The sequence below is a fragment of the Schistocerca cancellata genome, chromosome 7, assembly GCF_023864275.1.
Source record: "Schistocerca cancellata isolate TAMUIC-IGC-003103 chromosome 7, iqSchCanc2.1, whole genome shotgun sequence".
In the NCBI taxonomy this organism is placed as follows: domain Eukaryota; kingdom Metazoa; phylum Arthropoda; class Insecta; order Orthoptera; family Acrididae; genus Schistocerca; species Schistocerca cancellata.
Window position 1 is genome coordinate 95104594 of NC_064632.1, and position 22051 is coordinate 95126644.

Consider the following 22051-nt stretch of genomic DNA (forward strand, 5'->3'; position numbering starts at 1 on the left):
ATAAAACCGATACAATTTCCTTCTTAACTTTGAATGTCACGGCCAGTAGCCTGGCACCAATGTGCTTTCTGATAAATGAAGAACAAAAGTAACTATTATGCACTAAACTTCACAACAAGTATTCTATTACCTATCGATTCAATAAGGTATCATGCTGTCATCGTTCAATGTGTTTTGTGTGGAGGAAATGATGATCTGATGCTTAACTGAAAATACTGATAATTTAAATTTACTATACTTTTTTAACAAATGAAGCTACACAGTTGATATTTACAGTATTTGTCATTTTAATGATGCGCTTCTATATGAAATGTCGATGGCCAAGATCGACTACAGCGTTCAGATTTTAGTTTTCAGGTCTTTGTTACAAAACTTGTTTATTTCACTTTAACAGTAAATCCTAAGCTAATATAGATATGATCAATATTCAAGTTTTATTGGGATCATCATGAAAATTTATGAAGGATAGTAGATTAAAATAACTGTCGCTTCATTCCCTGAATTACTACAGAATTAAATAGTTCTCATAAATGTTTCCTTTTATGGCCGATCTTAGGTCCGCCATATTTAACACTGCTATGTATCCATGGCCACAAAAGCCTTCTACTGGGTTTCCCTATGACGTAGGTTCTCGTCTGTTTCACTCGCACACTACAGCGCTTAGCCCTCAGTAGACAACAGACGCTGTGAGTTTCTCCAACTCGGGGTGAATCTGCACCCTTTTGTGGCATCCGGTCCTCTTTCAGCCATATACTTAAATGAGAACGAAATGATCGTTAACTCACAACCACTATATCATGTAGAATTGACCACGAGAAGTGGAGCCGCCAGAATAAGTGGAGGAGATTATAACACTCGTACTGCTTCTCGTTTATGTTTTGAAACCATATTGGTACCAATTATGGCATTTAGAAGCAGTACAAAGTTACCGCGTGTAAGGAATTTTGTAGACTTGACCGTGAAATGCCTAAAGGGTGTAGCCAATCGGACATGAAATTGAATTTACGAAAATACACAGAAATTAACAGATCTAATTTAGGAACTGTTTTAACCACTCAAACTGACTCAAAGGAAACAGAATACGGTCGCCAACCTAATTAGGCGTAGAAATGTGTAACATTTCTTTTTAAAAGCAAAAGTAAATAGTTTTAGTGGAAACACACAGCCCATACTTCTCTCATACGAAAGTGCAATGAACCCAGTCACAAGCATATAGAAATGGTAAAGTGGGTGCTAACATTCATAACGAAACAAACCTGTCCTCACAAACACAACAGACGCTATTACACCCTTCAATACTAAATACTTTGTCAATCTGAGCAACTTCATTAACACTATAAATGCAAGTCGATACTAGACTGAACTTTGTGCATGGACCTAGTCTTATACTACTAGATACACAATAAACAGCACAAATTTAAATAAGGCTCACTTGTACAGATAGTCACACAATTCTTTAAAAGCAATGAAGTAACTGATTTCACAAATAATAGTATTTCTTGTAACTTTACCTTCAGTAGGAACAAAACAATAAGTGAGTGCTCATAAACTGGTATTATATCTCTTAACATACATGTTGTTGTTGTTGTGGTATTCGGTCCTGAGACTGGTTTGATGCAGCCCTCCATGCTACTCTATCCTGTACAAGCTTCTTCATCTCCCATTACTTACTGCAGCCTACATCCTTCTGATTCTGCTTAGTGTATTCATCTCTTTGTCTCTTTCTACGATTTTTACCCCCCACGCTGCGCTCCAGTACTAAATTGGTGATCCCTTGATACCTCAGATCATGTCCTACCGACCGATCCATTCTTCTAGTCAAGTTGTGCCACAAGCTCCTCTTCTCCCCTATTCTATTCAATACCTCCTCATTAGTTACATGATCTACCCATCTAATCTTCAGCATTCTTCTGTAGCACCTCATTTCGAAAGCTTCTATTCTCTTCTTGTGCAACCTATTTATCGTCCATGTTTCACTTCCATACATGGCTACACTCCATACAAATACTTTCAGACACGACTTCCTGACACTTAAATCTATACTCGATGCTAACAAATTTCTCTTCTTCAGAAACGCTTTCCTTGCCATTACCAGTCTAAATTTTATATCCTCTCTACTTCGACCATCATCAATTATTTTGCTCCCCAAATAGCAAAACTCCTTTAGTACTTTAAGTGTCTCATTTCCTAATCTAATTCCCTCAGCATCACCCGACTTAATTCGACTACATTCCATTATCCTCGTTTTGCTTTTGTTGATGTTCATCTTATATCCTCCTTTCAAGACACTGTCCATTCCGTTCAACTGCTCTTCCAAGTCCTTTGCTGTCTCTGACAGAATTAAAATGTCATCGGCGAACCTCAAAGTTTTTATTTCTTCTCTATGGATTTTAATACCTACTCCGAACTTTTCTTTTGTTCCCTTTACTGCTTGCTCAATATACAGATTGAATAACATCGGGGACCGGCTACAACCCTGTCTCACTCCCTTCCCAACCACTGCTTCTCTTTCACGTCCCTCGACTCTTATAACTGCGATCTGGTTTCTGTACAAATTGTAAATAGCCTTTCGCTCCTTGTATTTTACCCCTGACACCTTCAGAATTTGGAAGAGAGTATTCCAGTTACCATACATAAGAAGCGTAAATTTCAGCATAAATCTCAAGATTAGTTAGTTTTTTCTTTTATATAGCAACCGTGAGTATATTAACTTTCAACAGTGGGGGCTTCTAAACTTTACCACAGTGAGAAATCAAATTGTCACGTTTTAGGAAAGACTGACTCACCTCTTGCACTATTTCAATAGACTGCACAATAATTGTTTCATAAGAAGGACATTTAATGCCAAACTTTAGAAATATTTACTTTTGGAACTAACCTCAAGATTGTTTATTGCCTGTCTTTATTACCACAGTCTTTTACTTTAAAGTAAATGATTAAATAGGTATCTTTGAAAGTCCACAAAACTTTAAATTGAACTATTTCGGTTGCTGGGAGGCTTTCACAAAGCTACTTTTACTACCTCCCACAAATTTACCAAATCCACAGTAAATAGAAATACTCCCTTCCTACCAAATATCAAACAACATTACTTAATTAACTGTTTGGCTTTGAGGTTTTCATTTTTCCACAACAAGGACACTCGGTAATCATAGTTCAAACAGAGAGGAACCTGAGAGTTGTTGTGATAAGGAAAAAAATCAAGGTAGGTACATAAATTCAGGTATGAGTTACCTTATATTTGAGCACACTAAAAGTGCTGATCTATCACTTTACAAATCTATAGTTCTTCCACTTCGTTGCAGTGATTGCGCAATGTGGTGGCGAGTACATCTTGGCAGGTGGATTTGCTGTTGGTAATGGTAAGCTCTGTCATTCTCTTGTTGGCGACGTTCCTCAGAATTTAGAATACAATTTCCAGAAACAGAGCTAGATAATTAATCCATCCATCCACACGAGGCTTTGGTACAGTGGAACCAGGCACAGAAAAGCCTCTCTCGGCACCAGCACAACACTCTGCTCTATCATAACCTGTTAGCGGTTCGGTAGCTGGTTTCAGACTAACTTCTTGGTGCCCCTTTTCATTCACACCAACCACATTTTGCGTGCGCTACAAGTTTCCGTTCCAGAGGGGAACCAAAACACCTTTTTCACATATGAAGAACTAAGAACCCTAAGCAAATACAGAGTAGCAAACAACTATTTTAAATAAAAATATTATTTTCATATATTAGTAAGTTATCAAAATGTTGTTCAACAAATTTTCAGTTATATATAATAATTTTTGTTTCCCTCCAAGTAAGGCAAAGTATTTGACCAATGAGGAGAAAAAATTTCGTGCAATCTAAAAGACATCAAAGTTTTTAACAAAGAAAAGAGTATATACTTTTATACATTACTGAATTAATTATACAATAATTACCGAATCTCAACGATGGAATGTTGAACAAAACAGAAAGCAAAATGAATCAGCAAAAGGTATGTAGTGTCTGAGCTATGGTGTTACAAGGTGAGTACAGTTTATCAGTATAGAAGGACTAACAGTAGATGGGCTCGGTTAGTACAGTTCAGTGACTTCGAACGCGGACTCGTCATTGGATGTCACCTGAGTAACAAATCCATGACGGATATTTGTACCATTGTAAAGCTGCCCAAGTCGAACGTTTGATGGTGTTTTACATGCTTTATGATATACCTGAAGCGGAAATCACAGCTAAACCCCTGACGGACTACGGTCGTCGAGCATCGAAGAGGGTGGTTGTAAGGGATCGCATGAAATCAACGGGGGAACCACTTGCGTTTCAAAATCTCACCAGCAGTCCAGCTACCACAACGTGTGTGCGCAGGGGGTGAAAGTGAGTGGGATGCAGTGTCGACCAGTGCCTCATAAGCCACACTTTTCTGTACTCAGTGCTACGTGACGCTTGAGTTGCTGTAGAGAGCAGCGACACTGGGCAGGGGTTCGCTGGAAGCCAGTGATTTCTAGTGATGAAGCACGCTGTACGATGGAAGGGCTGGGGTTTAGAGAACTCCTCGAAAGCGTTATCTTCCATCATGTGTATTGCCAACTATGAAGTACACAGGAAGTGATGTTACAGTACAGAGGTGTTTCTCGTGGGTAGTGTGCGGTCTCCTTGTAAGGCAACGGGGATAATATGGAGCTCTTCCAAGTAGTTCGTAATTTAAATTTAAAGCGCAGCAGCAGAAATAATATGTTGGGCTGGTGTACTTCAATCAAAACGTTCCATAGTAGAATTAAGTTATAAAGATGTTTAGAACAACTGCAAAGTAACTCATTATTTTATTATGAAGACACCATTCAGTTTTAGTGTCAGACAAATATTTGAATGTCTCATATTTCGTGCAAAGACGGCATAAAATGAAAGGAGATGGGTGAAGCTGTGCCAAAACACGGAGTTATTCCTAATTATGTAATCTGATAGCATGTCATAAATTAGTACTGATTTTAATTTTCCGTGCTTAAGAATAAAATTATGTATTGAATGCAGAGTGAAAATAGTGTAATCCTAAAAGGACATGAAAATACTTGTTTTGAGTTTTGATGAGCGTTCGTAGTTCTGTTGCATAGTGTTTTTTTTTAATTGCAAAGAATTATAAAATTGCGTGGTTATAAATGTGTGTAAAATTATTTAATGTATTTAGGTTTAAATATTTTAATCTTATAAAATTGTAAACGAATGGTGGCCATGTTTAGGACTGATTTTGATTAATGTAGTGTCACGTGACCCGACTCAGGATTGGGGATATGACCTGGAAAATAGGATCTTTTTTCCGTTGTTCGTTGTGGTGGTAAGTTCGGAGTGGCAAAGTACCACGAATGTAAGCATGGACGCCGGCCTTAGTGACCGAGCGGTTCTAGGCCCTTCAGTCTGGAAACGTGCGACCGCTAAGGTCGCAGGTTCGAATCCTGCCTCGGGAATGCATGTGTGTGATGTCCTTAGGTTAGTTAGGTTTAAGTAGTCCTAAGTTACAGGGGACTGATGACCTCAGATGTTAAGTCCCATAGTTCTCAGAGCCTTTTTTTTTTTTTAAGCATGGACGCCACTGTATGTGAATAAACTGTGAAGAACAACGTGAAAGTGTGTAGGTGTCAGACTATAAACCATGTGTACGAACTGCACCGACTATTATTTGTCCAGATCGGATTTATTTGTGAACCTTATTGTGCATGGCCACAAAGTTACAAGTGTTTTTTTTAAATAAGTTTCGATCTGAACTTGTATAATGTACCTCATTTTGCGCAAGGTTGTGATATAGACAATGTGTATTCAATTCACTGCTGTTCAGAAGCTAACCATTATATGGCTCAGTATTAGGGGTGCAAATGCAACCGTTCATTACCGACCCCCTTTGCAGATGAGCCATGTGAGAAATAGGTAGCGACTGTTCGTGGAGAATAACATTCCTGAAATGATTGCCCAGGGGCCCGACCTAAGCGCAATGGAAGAGCTTTGAGGTGCATTAGAACATCAGCTAAGTTCTAGACCACAGCGTCCAACTTCACTACATGATCTGGTTTCGGCTTTTGAGGAAAAATGGGCTGTCACTCTTTCACAGGCATCCAGACACGTCAGTAGATGTGTCCCCAGCATAGCCGAACCCATCGTAAAAGCGAAGGGTGGACAATACCAACATTAATGTCCACTAACAGATGTCTAGATATTTTTGATCAGGGAATGCATCTCTCCGTGGAAGATTTTTCCACCTATACCCTTTTTAGTAAGTATGGTGCACTTATAACACTACCGTCCGCTACTGCTATACCATAACCTTAAAGTTGGAGACAGCTCGTGAAGTAAAACTATGTACTTAAAGCAATTATGGTATAAAGCAACAGAGCAGTGTTACACTGTGAGAGGAATTTCGTTATGTTCACCGTGTTGTACCTAAGGGAGGTGGCTTATATGAAGTGAAAGTACGAATAACGTAAATATTCAAACAGTAACAAATAATATTTTACCTAGCTACACTGTTTAAAGAATAAAGTAAACGGTCGCAAGCCTAATTAGGCAAGAGAATGATTAACATTCTTGTTTGAGAAAGTAGGTATGCGTAACTTTAACGGACAAACAGAACCTATATTTTGCCACACGCGAGTGCAATGAACTCTGACACTCACATAAGTTAACGTTAAGGTTGGAACTAACAGCTAGAGCAGCGCAAACTATTTGCAAAAATATAACAGGTAACAATGCACACTATTACTCTCAGGACTTATTGAAACTGAATGGTCTTTATAACATTACTGTTAACACACACTGTAGAGTCACAAATTGGTCATAGGTTCTGTACTACTTTTCAAGCATTTTCCTAGCTGACATAAAATTGTAAATGTAGTTCACTGCAAAAATTATGAACTAGTCACAGGTTAAGTCTCTCTCAGTTAAATACTTTACTATTTAAAATGAATGTTAAATGGAATTCACTAACAGGTTACTCCTCAGTATCTTTTGATTAAAGAAATTATTGTTTTCATAAGTAGTGATCTTTCTATTAATTGTTATTTATCCTGAGCATAAAGGATCCCATTACACTATTAATATGCACTTTCAATACACAAAAGAAACAAGTGATTAGCAAGTAAGAGTATATAACTTTCCACAACTGCAGTTTTCCACTTTTACTACAGTGAGACACAAAATTAACATATTTGTAAGACACTGACTCACCTTCTGCGATTTACAACAGGCAGCAATGTGATCATTTACTAAGCAAAACTTTATAAGCCTCAGTCTTAAGAACTTTTACTTTTGATGTTGGCAACAACATATTAATAAACAGTTTTAATAAGAAAATTATTTTCTGCAAGCATAATTTACTTTAACTCACTCTCTTGCGAAATTAACTTTTACTTTCTTTTTACTATCTTCAAGAGACATTAATTATTAAAACACTGGGCTTTAATGCTCTTTCAGTAAGGACACTTGGTAATCACTTTAGTTCAAACGGAGAGGAACCTGAGAGGTGTTATGATAAGGGAAAAATCCAGGTGGGTACATAAATACAGTTATGAATTACCTTATAATTGAGCACACTAAAACATCCAATGAGCTGATCCTTCACCGTACATTACTATAATGCTCCATTATAGTGATTGCGCAATGTGGTGGCGATTGCAAGTTGGTAGGTGGAATTGCAGGTAGAATTGCTGGACTCTGACATTACTTGGTGGCGATGGTAGATACCAATTCCAGAATAGTTCCAGCTATTTATCCATCCACCCGAGGCATTGGAAAGCGGTAGGAAAAGCCTCTCTCAGAGCCAGCACAATATACAACTTTAACATGGGCAGTGCACAGTTTCGTAGCTCGTCCCCGACTGACTCTTTGTTCCACCTTTTGTACCTATGCCAACCACAATTTGCGCGCACTACACAGTTCCGTTCCCGAGGGGAACCAATACACCTTTTACATACAAACTAACTAAGAACCCTAAATGAAGGTTAGCAGTTTACATAACAGCAAACAAACATTTTAAATAAAACAGAACATTTGCACATATTAATATTTCTATAAAAATTATTTAATCAAATTACAAATATGTACAGTAAGTTTTGTCTCCGTCCAATTGGGACAAACAGTTTAAATGACAGATACACTACATTGCATAGAATCAAATCATGACATCAAAGTTTTAACAAAGATAGGAATATACAATTTTGTTTTATCTATTCAATCAAACACATTTACAGAACCTCAGCGATGTAACACTAAATAAAACAAAAGGCTAAATAAATCAGAGTATTAGAGCTATGGTGTTACACACTGATTTGAAAAAAATTTCCCGGAACAATGTTTTCCGCTACTGTTACCACTGCTGACAAGCCTGCTTTCTTGAAATGCGGAGGATATCAGAGTACGGAAGCTGCATACATATCGGTTTCCTTTTTATGATAGCGAGGTGCGCGGGGTAGCAGCGCGGTCTTGGTTGCCTTGCCACGGTTAACACGGATCACCCCGTCGGAGGTTCGAATCCTCCCTCTGGCATGGGTGTGTGTGTTGTCCTTAGCGTAACTTAGTTTAAGTTAGATTAAGTAAGGTGTAAGTCTAGGGACTGATAACCTCAGCAGTTTGGTCCCATAGGAACTTACCACAAACTATGATAGCCTCCAGAATGACATTTCCACTCTGCAGCGGAGTGTGCGCTGATACGAAACGTCCTATCAGGTTAAAACTGTGTACCGGACCGAGACTCGAACTCGGGACCTTTGCCTTTCGCGGGCAAGTGCTCTTCCAACTGAGCTACCCAAGCACGACTCACGCCCCGGCATCACAGCTTTACCTCTGCGAGTACCTCGTCTCCTACCTTCCAAACTTTACAGAAGCTCTCCTGCCAACCTTGCAGAACTAGCACTCATGATAGCGTCCTTTGCCAGACGTGAAAGCCCTTAAACCATATTACATGAAGGGTTTTCTCTTTATTCTTGTGCTTCTTTATTAAGCATAGTATGAGATTTATATTGCGCATACTCCAATCGCTCAAAGGTACATTACAAGTTGCTAAGAGCTACTGGTTTACTCCATTTTTGTGTGCCAAACAAATTTGGTTCTGTACTTGCCGTTACGTCCCACAGTACTTTAGCTTAGTAATCCAGTCTTTGAGGTCAATGATGTATGACAGCAGACATTTGAGGTATACCATAGTGTGGACACGAACACCAACAGGCTTTCGGATTTAACAATAATGGTAGAACCGTATGGAGAAAAGGGGGGGAGGCGGGGTACAAGCGGAATTCTGGGCGTGTTGCTAAATACGATACGCTTATGGAACGCTGAACGCTGGAACGCTCTAGCTCTCTCTTTCTCCGGACAACGCCCGCCACCAGTGACCCCGTGGCCCACTAACGCGAACCGGCTGCCGTAACGACAGACCGTGTGACGTAGAGTGGTGTGGCAAGGGGCGTGCCTCAGTGGGTGGGGGACGGAGGTGGACAGCTGACAGTCGCGTGCGCGCGTCGTAACAGCTGACTGCCAAGGACGCCGGCCTGGCTGGGCGTGGCTGGCTGCGGAGCGGCGCGCGCGCCAGAAGGCGAAAATGGTTTTCGCGAGCGCTGCGCTCCGTACGACAGCTGTGCGCTTGGTACAGATAATCAATTCACGCGTCACGTGCAGGAGTGACACAATGTGAGTACGTTCCAGTAACCTAGTCATTGGAGAATACCGACAATTCACACTGTCTGCAGTGAACCCCCGACATATACACTCCTTGAAATTGAAATAAGAACACCGTGAATTCATTGTCCCAGGAAAGGGAAACTTTATTGACACATTCCTGGGGTCAGATACATCACATGATCACACTGACAGAACCACAGGCACATAGACACAGGCAACAGAGCATGCACAATGTCGGCACTAGTACAGTGTATATCCACCTTTCGCAGCAATGCAGGCTGCTATTCTCCCATGGAGACAATCGTAGAGATGCTGGATGTAGTCCTGTGGAACGGCTTGCCATGCCATTTCCACCTGGCGCCTCAGTTGGACCAGCGTTCGTGCTGGACGTGCAGACCGCGTGAGACGACGCTTCATCCAGTCCCAAACATGCTCAATGGGGGACAGATCCGGAGATCTTGCTGGCCAGGGTAGTTGACTTACACCTTCTAGAGCACGTTGGGTGGCACGGGATACATGCGGACGTGCATTGTCCTGTTGGAACAGCAAGTTCCCTTGGCGGTCTAGGAATGGTAGAACGATGGGTTCGATGACGGTTTGGATGTACCGTGCACTATTCAGTGTCCCCTCGACGATCACCAGTGGTGTACGGCCAGTGTAGGAGATCGCTCCCCACACCATGATGACGGGTGTTGGCCCTGTGTGCCTCGGTCGTATGCAGTCCTGATTGTGGCGCTCACCTGCACGGCGCCAAACACGCATACGACCATCATTGGCACCAAGGCAGAAGCGACTCTCATCGTTGAAGACGACACGTCTCCATTCGTCCCTCCATTCACGCCTGTCGCGACACCACTGGAGGCGGGCTGCACGATGTTGGGGCGTGAGCGGAAGACGGCCTAACGGTGTGCGGGACCGTAGCCCAGCTTCATGGAGACGGTTGCGAATGGTCCTCGCCGATACCCCAGGAGCAACAGTGTCCCTAATTTGCTGGGAAGTGGCGGTGCGGTCCCCTACGGCACTGCGTAGGATCCTACGGTCTTGGCGTGCATCCGTGCGTCGCTGCGGTCCGGTCCCAGGTCGATGGGCACGTGCACCTTCCGCCGACCACTGGCGACAACATCGATGTACTGTGGAGACCTCACGCCCCACGTGTTGAGCAATTCGGCGGTACGTCCACCCGGCCTCCCGCATGCCCACTATACGCCCTCGCTCAAAGTCCGTCAACTGCACATACGCTTCACGTCCATGCTGTCGCGGCATGCTACCAGTGTTAAAGACTGCGATGGAGCTCCGTATGCCACGGAAAACTGGCTGACACTGACGGCGGCGGTGCACAAATGCTGCGCAGCTAGCGCCATTCGACGGCCAACACCGCGGTTCCTGGTGTGTCCGCTGTGCTGTGCGTGTGATCATTGCTTGTACAGCCCTCTCGCAGTGTCCGGAGCAAGTATGGTGGGTCTGAAACACCAGTGTCAATGTGTTCTTTTTTCCATTTCCAGGAGTGTATACAGGGTGGTTCATTGCTAGTGACCGGGGCAAATATCTCGCCAAATAAGCATCAAACGATAAAATTACAAAGAACGAAACTCGTCTAGCTTGAAGGGAGGAACCAGATGGCGCTATGGTTGGCCCGCTAGATGGCGCTGTCATAGATCAAACGGATATTAACTGCGTTTCTTAAATAGGAACCCCAATTTTTTATTACATATTCGTGTAGCACGTAAGTAAATAGGAATGTTTTAGTTGGACCACTTTTTGCGCTTTCTGATAGATGGCGCTGTAATAGTCACAAACGTATAATTACGTGGTATCACGTAACATTCCACCAGTGCGGACGGTATTTGCTTCGTGATACAATGCCCGTGTTAAAATAGACCGTTTACCAATTGCGGAAAAGATCGATATCGTGTTGATGTATGGCTATTGTGATCGAAATGCCCAACGGGCGTGTGCTATGTATGCTGCTCGGTATCCTGGACGAGATCATCCAAGTGTCCGGACCGTTCGCCGGATAGTTACGTTATTTAAGAAAACAGGAAGTGTTCAGCCACATGTGAAACATCAACCAAGACCTGCAACAAATGATGATGCCCAAGTAGGTGTTTTAGCTGCTGTCGCGGCTAATGCGCACATCAGTAGCAGATAAATTGGGCGAGAATCGGGAACCTCAAAAACGTCTGTGTTGAGAATGCTACATGAACATCGTTTGCACCCGCACCATATTTCTATGCACCAGGAATTGCATGGCGACGACTTCGAACGTCGTGTACAGTTCTGCCACTGGGCGCAAGAGAAATTACAGGACGATGACAGATTTTTTACACGCGCGTGTTTTATTTAGCGAAGAAGCATCATTCACCAACAGCGGTAACATAAACCGACATAACATGCACTATTGGGCAACGGAAAATCCACGATGGCTGCAACAAGTGGAACATCAGCGACCGTGGCGGGTGATTTTATGGTGTGGCATTATGGGAGGAAGGATAATTGGCCCCCATTTTATCGACGGCAATCTAAATGGTGCAATGTATGCTGATTTCCTACGTAATGTTCTACCGATGTTACTACAAGACCTTTTACTGCGCCACAGAATAGCGATGTACTTCCAACATGATGGATGTCAGGCACATAGCTCGCGTGCGGTTAAAGCGATATTGAATGGTATATTTTATGACAGGTGGATTGGCTGTCGTAGCACGTTCACCCGATCTGACTTCGTGTCCGCGGATTTCTCTCTGCGGGGAAAGTTGAAGGATATTTGCTATGATATTTGCTATCGTGATCCACCGACAACGCCTGACAACATCCGTCAACGCATTGTCAATGCATGTCCGAACATTACGGAAGGCGAACTACTCGTTGTTGAGAGGAATGTCGTTACACAAATTGCCAAATGAATTGAGGTTGACGGACACCATTTTGAGCATTTATTGCATTAATGTGGTATTTACAGGTAACCATGCTGTAACAGCATGCGTTCTCAGAAAAGATAAGATCACAAAGGTACATGCATCACATTGCAACAACCGAAATAAAACGTTCAAACGTAGCTACGTTCTGTATTTTCATTTAAAAAACCTACCTGTTACCAGCCGTTCGTCTGAAATTGTGAGCCATATGTTTGTGACTATTACAGCGCCATCTATCATAAAGTGAAAAAAGTGGTCCAACTAAAACATTGATATTTATCTACGTACTACACGAATATGTATTAAAAATGGAAGTTCCTATTTTAAAAAACGCAGTTGATATCCGTTTAACCTGTGGCAGCGCCGTCTAGCGGGCCAACCATAGCGCCATCTGGTTTCCCCCTTCAAACTAGACAAGTTTCGTTCTTTGTAGGATTTTCGTTCGACACTTATTTCGTCACATTTTTGGCTCGGTCACGATAAATAGACCACCCTGTATTGGGTTAGTGCATATGTTCGTAGCCTTTTTCCACCAGTTTAATAAACACTACAGATAATGTGGTGTCACCGACAGACACCACACTTGCTAGGTTGTAGCCTTTAAATCGGCCGCGATCCGTTAGTATACGTCGGACCCGCGTGTCGCCACTATCAGTGATTGCAGACCGAGCGCCGCCACACGGCAGGTCTAGAGAGACTTCCTAGCACTCGCTCAGTTGTACAGCCGACTTTGCTAGCGATGGTTCACTGACAAAATACGCTCTCATTTGCCGAGACGATAGTTAGCATAGCCTTCAGCTACGACCTAGCAAGGCGCCATTACCAGTTACTATTGGTGCTGTAAAACATGTACTGTCAAGAGCGATGTTCACCATTTATGGATTAAAGTTAAGTATTCCACAGCTACGTCCTTTTTTTGCTAGTCTAAATTCCTTGACCTGTTCCAGACCTCACGCCAGCCTGCGTGAGCTAAAACGCGTGCCTTTCGGCTTCCTCTCATAGTGGGTTGGCTCTCTTGCCAATCCACAACGAATAACATAACAGAGACTTTACTTATCAGTAATACATTTTCCGTCACTGTTTACAACAGTCTGCTAACGCTGCCATAACTTTTAGACTCCGCGACGATTGAAATCACGTTTTTTTTTTTTTGAGGGGGGGGGGGGCGAACAACTCGACCAGCCGTGTTCGAAGCGTATTTTCTTTCGGAAAGGAAGTTCGTTGAAGAATGTTCAATAGAGAGCGGGAAAGGTGAAAATCTGAAGGCCAAAGATCAGGTGAATAGAGTAGGTGCGGAATGACTTCCCAAACCATCTCTGGAACAGTGTTTCTTCACAGTGTAACAGAATTCCGGGGGTCATTGTTGTGAAGTAGCTTTACTTCAAGCAGGCACCCTAGTCGTTGTACTTGAACCGCGCCTTCAAGGCCTTTCAGTTGTCGACAGTAAATGTCAGCAATGATGGTTACACCTCGTGTTAAGTAATTACTAGTATACACACAGTCGCTGCATAACATTATCTTTGTGAATGCGTGCAGGCTTTGGTCCTCGATAATTGCTGGTTTGTAAGGGCTCAGCCATTCCTTTCTTTTCCTTACGTTAGCACAAAGACACCGTTTCTCCTCACAAGTAACGATACATGATAGCAACCGTCGGTGTTGTTTACGAACCAATTGATGACGGGCAAGCAGAGATGCACATACGCACACTCGCTAATTTCTATGGTTTTGGCTTAGAGCATGCAGTACCACGATTTATGAACCTTCTCCACTGCATGAAAATGTTGCACGATGTTCAAATGAACACAGTTCATCACAGTTGCCAGTTCTCGAGTACAGTGACGTGGATCATTGGGGATTAATGCATTTAAACGATCATCATCTAACCCCGGGGTCTTCCTGAACCTGCAGAATCACTAATGTCGAAACCATCCTCCTGAAAACAAGATAACCATTTTCTTGCCGTTCCCCGTTCAGTAACATTATCCTCCTAAACGGTGCAAAAGTTTCCTGTTGCCTTCTCTGCTGTCACTTCTCTACTGAACTCAGACAGAAGAATAAGTCGGAAATGTTGCTATTTCTCCACTTGGCAATTCATTTTCTAGCGTTGATAGCTGCTCTATCTCCAAATTACGAAAAGACAATACGTAAACTCAAGCAGCAACAGTAACCTACAGGGCTATTACAAATGATTGAAGCGATTTCATAAATTCACTGTAGCTCCATTGATTGACATATGGTCACGACACACTACAGATACGTAGAAAAACTCGTAAAGTTTTGTTCGGCTAAAGCCGCACTTCAGGTTTCTGCCGCCAGAGCGCTCGAGAGCGCAGTGAGACAAAATGGCGACAGGAGCCGAGAAAGCGTATGTCGTGCTTGAAATGCACTCACATCAGTCAGTCATAACAGTGCAACGACACTTCAGGACGAAGTTCAACAAAGATCCACCAACTGCTAACTCCATTCGGCGATGGTATGCGCAGTTTAAAGCTTCTGGGTGCCTCTGTAAGGGGAAATCAACGGGTCGGCCTGCAGTGAGCGAAGAAACGGTTGAACGCGTGCGGGCAAGTTTCACGCGTAGCCCGCGGAAGTCGACGAATAAAGCAAGCAAGGAGCTAAACTTACCACAGCCGACGGTTTGGAAAATCTTACGGAAAAGGCTAAAGCCTTACCGTTTACAATTGCTACAAGCCGTGACACCCGATGACAAAGTCAAAGGCTTTGAATTTTCGGTGCGGTTGCAACAGCTCATGGAAGAGGATGCGTTCAGTGCGAAACTTGTTTTCAGTGATGAAGCAACATTTTTTCTTAATGGTGAAGTGAACAGACACAATGTGCGAATCTGGGCGGTAGAGAATCCTCACGCATTCGTGCAGCAAATTCGCAATTCACCAAAGTTAACGTGTTTTGTGTAATCTCACGATTTACAGTTTACGGCCCCTTTTTCTTCTGCAAAAAAAAAAAACGTTACAGGACACGTGTATCTGGACATGCTGGAAAGTTGGCTCATGCCACAACTGGAGACAGACAGCGCCGACTTCATCTGTCAACAGGATGATGCTCCACCGCACTTCCATCATGATGTTCGGCATTTCTTAAACAGGAGATTGGAAAACCGATGGATCGGTCGTGGTGGAGATCATGATCAGCAATTCATGTCACAGCCTCCACGCTCTCCTGACTTAACCCCATGCGATTTCTTTCTGTGGGGTTATGTGAAAGATTCAGTGTTTAAACCTCCCCTACCAAGAAACGTGCCAGAACTGCGAGCTCGCATCAACGATGCTTTCGAACTCATTGATGGGGACATGCTGCGCCGAGTCTGGGAGGAGCTCGATTATCGGCTTGATGTCTGCCGAATCACTAAAGGGGCACATATCGAACATTTGTGAATGCCTAAAAAAACTTTTTGAGTTTTTGTATGTGTGTGCAAAGCATTGTGAAAATATCTCAAATAATAAAGTTATTGTAGAGCTGTGAAATCGCTTCAATCATTTGTAATAACCCTGTACAAATAAAAAATGACAATCGATAAAGTAACTCATAGCAACCCGAATACCGACACGCATAGCAAAAACGCTACGAACTTATGCATCTTCCTAATTCAGTAATACTCCACAAGCCACTACGTGGCGTTGGGTACATCTAGTAGAACTATCAATTCTCCCTTCTCTGCTCCATTATCGAAAGATTCGTGGGATGAACGACTGTCTATAAACCACCGCATTACCTCTTAATTTACCATATTTTCTCGTCGCGGTCATTTTACGATATCAATGTGGGAAGAAGTAATATTCTCACGACTCTTGTTGGAACACAGACTCCCGATATTTCAATAACAAACCTGTGTGAGGAGCACAAAAGCTACCGTGCTGCGTCAACACTGTAGTTCGCTGATCATCTCTATAGCGTTGTATTGCCGAACAAAGGACCCTTTGACGAAATCCGCCGTCCTCTGGTTGGTCTTGTCACCTCCCTCGAATTCAACTCGGTGATGGTCTGTGGCCAACGAGCCATGCTCAAGAATCATTCGAAAGGGGATTTTAATGCTCCCTTTTGGCGTAGACAAACTACATTTCATTAGGATTGGATCAATAAATCACTCTGGCGTTTGAGTTCCTTGTAGTTAATTTTATACACTGATGTGGCAAGAGTCATGGGACAACGATATGCACATGTACAGATGGCCATGCTATCGCGTATACAAGGTATGAAAGGGCAGAGCATTGGTGGAGATGTCATTTGTACTCAGGCAATTCACGTAAAATTTTACGAAAGGGAATTGACAGAGTTTGAACGCAGAATGGTAGTTGGAGCTAAATGCGCGGAACATTTCATTTCGGAGTTCGTTAGGGAATTCAATAATCAGAGAGTCAAGAGTGTGCCGAGAACGCTAAATTTCAAGCATCACCTCTCACCACAGACAACGCAGTGGATGGTGGCCTTCACTTGACGCCCGAGATCTGTGGCGGTTTCGTAACTTTGTCAGTACTAACAGACAAGCAGCACTGCGCGAAGTATCCGCGGGAATGTATGTGGCACGTAAGACGAACATATGCGATAGGACAGTGCAGTGATATTTGGCGTTAATGGGCTATGGCAACAGATGACCGACGCGAGTGTCTTTGCTAACTGCAGGACATCGCCTGCAGCGTCTCGCCTGTGATCACGAACCTATTGGTTGAACGCTAGAAGACTGAAAAACCGCGTCCTGATCACACGAGTCCCGATTTCAGTGTGTGGCGCAGACCCCGCGAAGCTTTGGACCCAGGTTGTCAACAAGGCAGTGCGGAAGCTGGTGGGGACTCCCAAATGGTGTGGACTGTGTTTACATGGAAAGGACTGGAACCTCTGGTCCATTTGAACCGATCATTGAGTGGAAGTTGCTGTGTTCGGCTACTTGGAGACCATTTGCAGCCATTCATGGACTTCGACGTCCCAAAAATAACAGAATTTTTATGATGACAGTGTGCCATGTCACCGGGCCACAATTCTTCGTGATTTGTTTGAAGAACATTCTGGACAATGTAAATAATAGATTTCAGCTATCAGTCATCCTTTTTAAATTTTACTGGCAGATCTAGATTTCATATTGAAACTAGCCATTCTCAATGCACTATCATTTTTGACCAATGCACGTAATGCCTGCTGATCGGGCTTCATCCCCAGTTCATTCAATACTCGTAGTATTCAATGAACTATGGATGAAGCCCGACCAACAGGCATTACATGCGTTGATGAAAAATGATAGTGCATTGCGAGTGGCTAGTTTCTATCTGAAATCTAGATCTGCCAATAAAATTTAAAAAGGATGAGTAATAGCTGTAATCTACACTCCTGGAAATGGAAAAAAGAACACATTGACACCGGTGTGTCAGACCCACCATACTTGCTCCGGACACTGCGAGAGGGCTGTACAAGCAATGATCACACGCACGGCACAGCGGACACACCAGGAACCGCGGTGTTGGCCGTCGAATGGCGCTAGCTGCGCAGCATTTGTGCACCGCCGCCGTCAGTGTCAGCCAGTTTGCCGTGGCATACGGAGCTCCATCGCACTCTTTAACACTGGTAGCATGCCGCGACAGCGTGGACGTGAACCGTATGTGCAGTTGACGGACTTTGAGCGAGGGCGTATAGTGGGCATGCGGGAGGCCGGGTGGACGTACCGCCCAATTTCTCAACACGTGGGGCGTGAGATCTCCACAGTACATCGATGTTGTCGCCAGTGGTCGGCGGAAGGTGCACGTGCCCGTCGACCTGGGACCGGACCGCAGCGACGCACGGATGAACGCCAAGACCGTAGGATCCTACGCAGTGCCGTAGGGGACCGCACCGCCACTTCCCAGCAAATTAGGGACACTGTTGCTCCTGGGGTATCGGCGAGGACCATTCGCAACCGTCTCCATGAAGCTGGGCTACAGTCCCGCACACCGTTAGGCCGTCTTCCGCTCACGCCCCAACATCGTGCAGCCCGCCTCCAGTGGTGTCGCGACACGCGTGAATGGAGGGACGAATGGAGACGTGTCGTCTTCAGCGATGAGAGTCGCTTCTGCCTTGGTGCCAATGATGGTCGTATGCGTGTTCGGCGCCGTGCAGGTGAGCGCCACGATCAGGACTGCATACGACCGAGGCACACAGGGCCAACACCCGGCATCATGATGTGGGGAGCGATCTCCTACACTGGCCGTACACCACTGGTGATCGTCGAGGGGACACTGAATAGTGCACGGTACATCCAAACCGTCATCGAACCCATCGTTCTACCATTCCTAGACCGCCAAGGGAACTTGCTGTTCCAACAGGACAATGCACGTCCGCATGTATCCCGTGCCACCCAACTTGCTCTTGAAGGTGTAAGTCAACTACCCTGGCCAGCAAGATCTCCGGATCTGTCCCCCATTGAGCATGTTTGGGATTGGATGAAGCGTCGTCTCACGCGGTCTGCACGTCCAGCACGAACGCTGGTCCAACTGAGGCGCCAGGTGGAAATGGCATGGCAAGCCGTTCCACAGGACTACATCCAGCATCTCTACGATCGTCTCCATGGGAGAATAGCAGCCTGCATTGCTGCGAAAGGTGGATATACACTGTACTAGTGCCGACATTGTGCATGCTCTGTTGCCTGTGTCTATGTGCCTGTGGTTCTGTCAGTGTGATCATGTGATGTATCTGACCCCAGGAATGTGTCAATAAAGTTTCCCCTTCCTGGGACAATGTATTCACGGTGTTCTTATTTCAATTTCCAGGAGTGTATTATTTACAAGTCAATAAAACAGTCGCTGAGTGGAACAGCCTTCTGTACGGAAGGTAACCTGATTCTGGACAATTCGAGCGAATGATTTGTTTACCCACATTGCTCGACATGAATCCCATCGAACATTTGCAGCACATAATCGAGAAGTCATTGCCTGCACACTATCCTAGACCAGAAACACTATCGTAATTATGGACGGGTATAGAGACAGCGTGGCTCAGTGTTTCTGCAGAGGACTTCCAAAGACTTACTGAGTCCATGCCAGGTCGAGTTGTGGCACTATTCCGGACGTAACGACGTCCGACACGCTATTTGGAGGTATCCCCCGACTTCCATCACCTCAGTATATGGTCAACCCACTACTGGCCGCTGCTGACGTAGGAACTTTGCGCTGGAAACCGTTTCTAGTGATTTGTCAAACATAGCGGAATCGAATAATAACGGCTTTCTTCGTTTAATTACACGCAATACGCTTCGTTAGTCTGCGTTCAGGTTACACAGCAAATCCCTGCGTTAGACGTTGGATAGTCAGGAGCCGGTCCTGTTGCATTTCGCTGCAATCTTCTGGCTTTGCAACCTTATTGGAGGGGGTGTTAATTTTCTAAAAATTTCCAGTGCTGGAACCCTCCTCATCACCATACAACACCATCCCCTTCTCTCCCTACCCCCTCCCTCGGCCATAAGTCATAAGTTCTATTTTTAAAAAAATATGGGATAAAACGTACAATGCGAAATAAATTTTTATAAAATACTGATCTGAAATTCAAGTTTTTAAACATTCTCTATATAGAAAGGGCAATGTTCCGCCTGAGTGACTCACTCACTGATTCATCATCACCCAGCGCAAACCGCTAAATTGAAATTGTTGATCTTATACTGTGGGCGTAATGCGAGAAGTGATTTTTCGATATTCCATACCTAAAGGGGTGAAATAGAGGATGAAAGGCTATGTGAAAATATGTCACTGTTAAGCCAGTTTTGAAGGTAGAACAACGAAAATTGCTACTTGGTTTCTCGGTCTGAAATATAATGCGTGTTTCAGCACTTATGGAAATATACACGTTAGGACTGAAATAGTGGGTGAAATTTTTTAAATAAATCTTTACTACAAACTTACTAATTTTTGGAGCTAAATCTATGACAATTTATATTTGACTTCTCTTTTAGAAATTAAAAAATTGGTCATTTCACAGTTTTTGGATAGTCAACCCCTAAGTGAAGGGAATAGGGGGTGAAATTTTTCATGAAAATACTTCATTTTGAAAGGATTTTTAAAGCTACATCTTTGAAAAAAGGTATTTTGATTCTCAGGCAGAAATGAAAACATATGTGTTCATTCTTTCCGCGCGCTATAAGAGATTGGAATAATAGAGAACTGTTAAGGTAGTTCGACGAACCCTCTGTCAGGCACTTAAATGTGATTTGCAGAGTATCCATGTAGACGTAGATGTACTGATTTTGGAAATTCGACCCCAGGGGAGTGAAATAGGGCCACACTGATTCAGTGACTCATCATCGCCCAGCCTAAACTCCCACGGATAGAAACTTGAAATTTGCAAAGCGTGTGGGTCTTATACTTAGGCACTGCTGAAGAAAAGATTATCCGGAATTCCACTCCTAAGGGGGTGAAACAGAGTATGAAAGGCGTTTGGAAACTATATGGCTACTAAGGCAGTTTTGAAGATAGTACAATGGAGACTGGTATTTCGTTTATCAGACAGAAATTTAAAAAAATGTGTTTCAGCATTTTTTTAGTACTCGTCTTCTAGGGGGGGAAAATAGTAGATGAAAGCCTTTTTCAAATAAATTATTACTAAAATACTAACAAAGCATTTTCAAAGCTACATCTATGAAAACTGGTATTTGACTTCTCAGTTAGAGACGAAAAATTCGTGTTTCAGTGTTTCTTGGAAGTTCAACCCCTAAGGGGATGAAATAGGGATGGAAATTTTTGTATTAGGAGAAGAAATTTTCCATGGAAATATCATGAGAAGAACTCAAAAGGCAGGATTAACAAAGACCTCCGACTCCAGCTTCCAGATTCGCTGTCTTAACAGAAGTACATTCTAAACCGATCATATCTCGATGGTCTCAATTAGTGTGAAAAATGTAGATGATGTTGCAGTTCGTGAACAACATTAAAACCTGACTAAAGAAAGACAATAAAATTTTGCTGACAATACACTGTATGCGAGCAAAGAAACACGCGCTAACCTAGTTTTCTATAACCAAAGCAATAAAAGCCACAAGGTTTAACACAAACAGGTGCTACCGTCTTTCCCGATAGCAAAGTCACTTTGCTCCCTAGTTCCACTGGATACATGTCACACACTTGCTACAAAAGTGACAGCGCAAAACTCAGGTTTTCCATATGACTAGAGAAACATCCTTGGCAACAATGAAAAATCATTAAGACAAAAAAAACTGATCAGCACTAACAAGAATGGACATAGCACGACGATCGAATGGTGTTTTAGTCATTTCTAACATTAATAGTATTAACCCCAAAGAACTGCTCTTTGTTTTAGTTGTGTAACTCTAAGTCTCTTGATCTGATATATAGCTGTTGATTGTTTAGTTCTGACACTTTTATTCAATAAAACACGTAAGTTTGTCATTTTTTATCTGAAATTCATGCTTATTAATAATATTTTATTTCTAATGAAGTCGCAAATTGTCTAGGATAGAGTGGCTAACAGATTTTTGGTATCCATTGCAGCTAACTCATTACATTTCTCGAAATT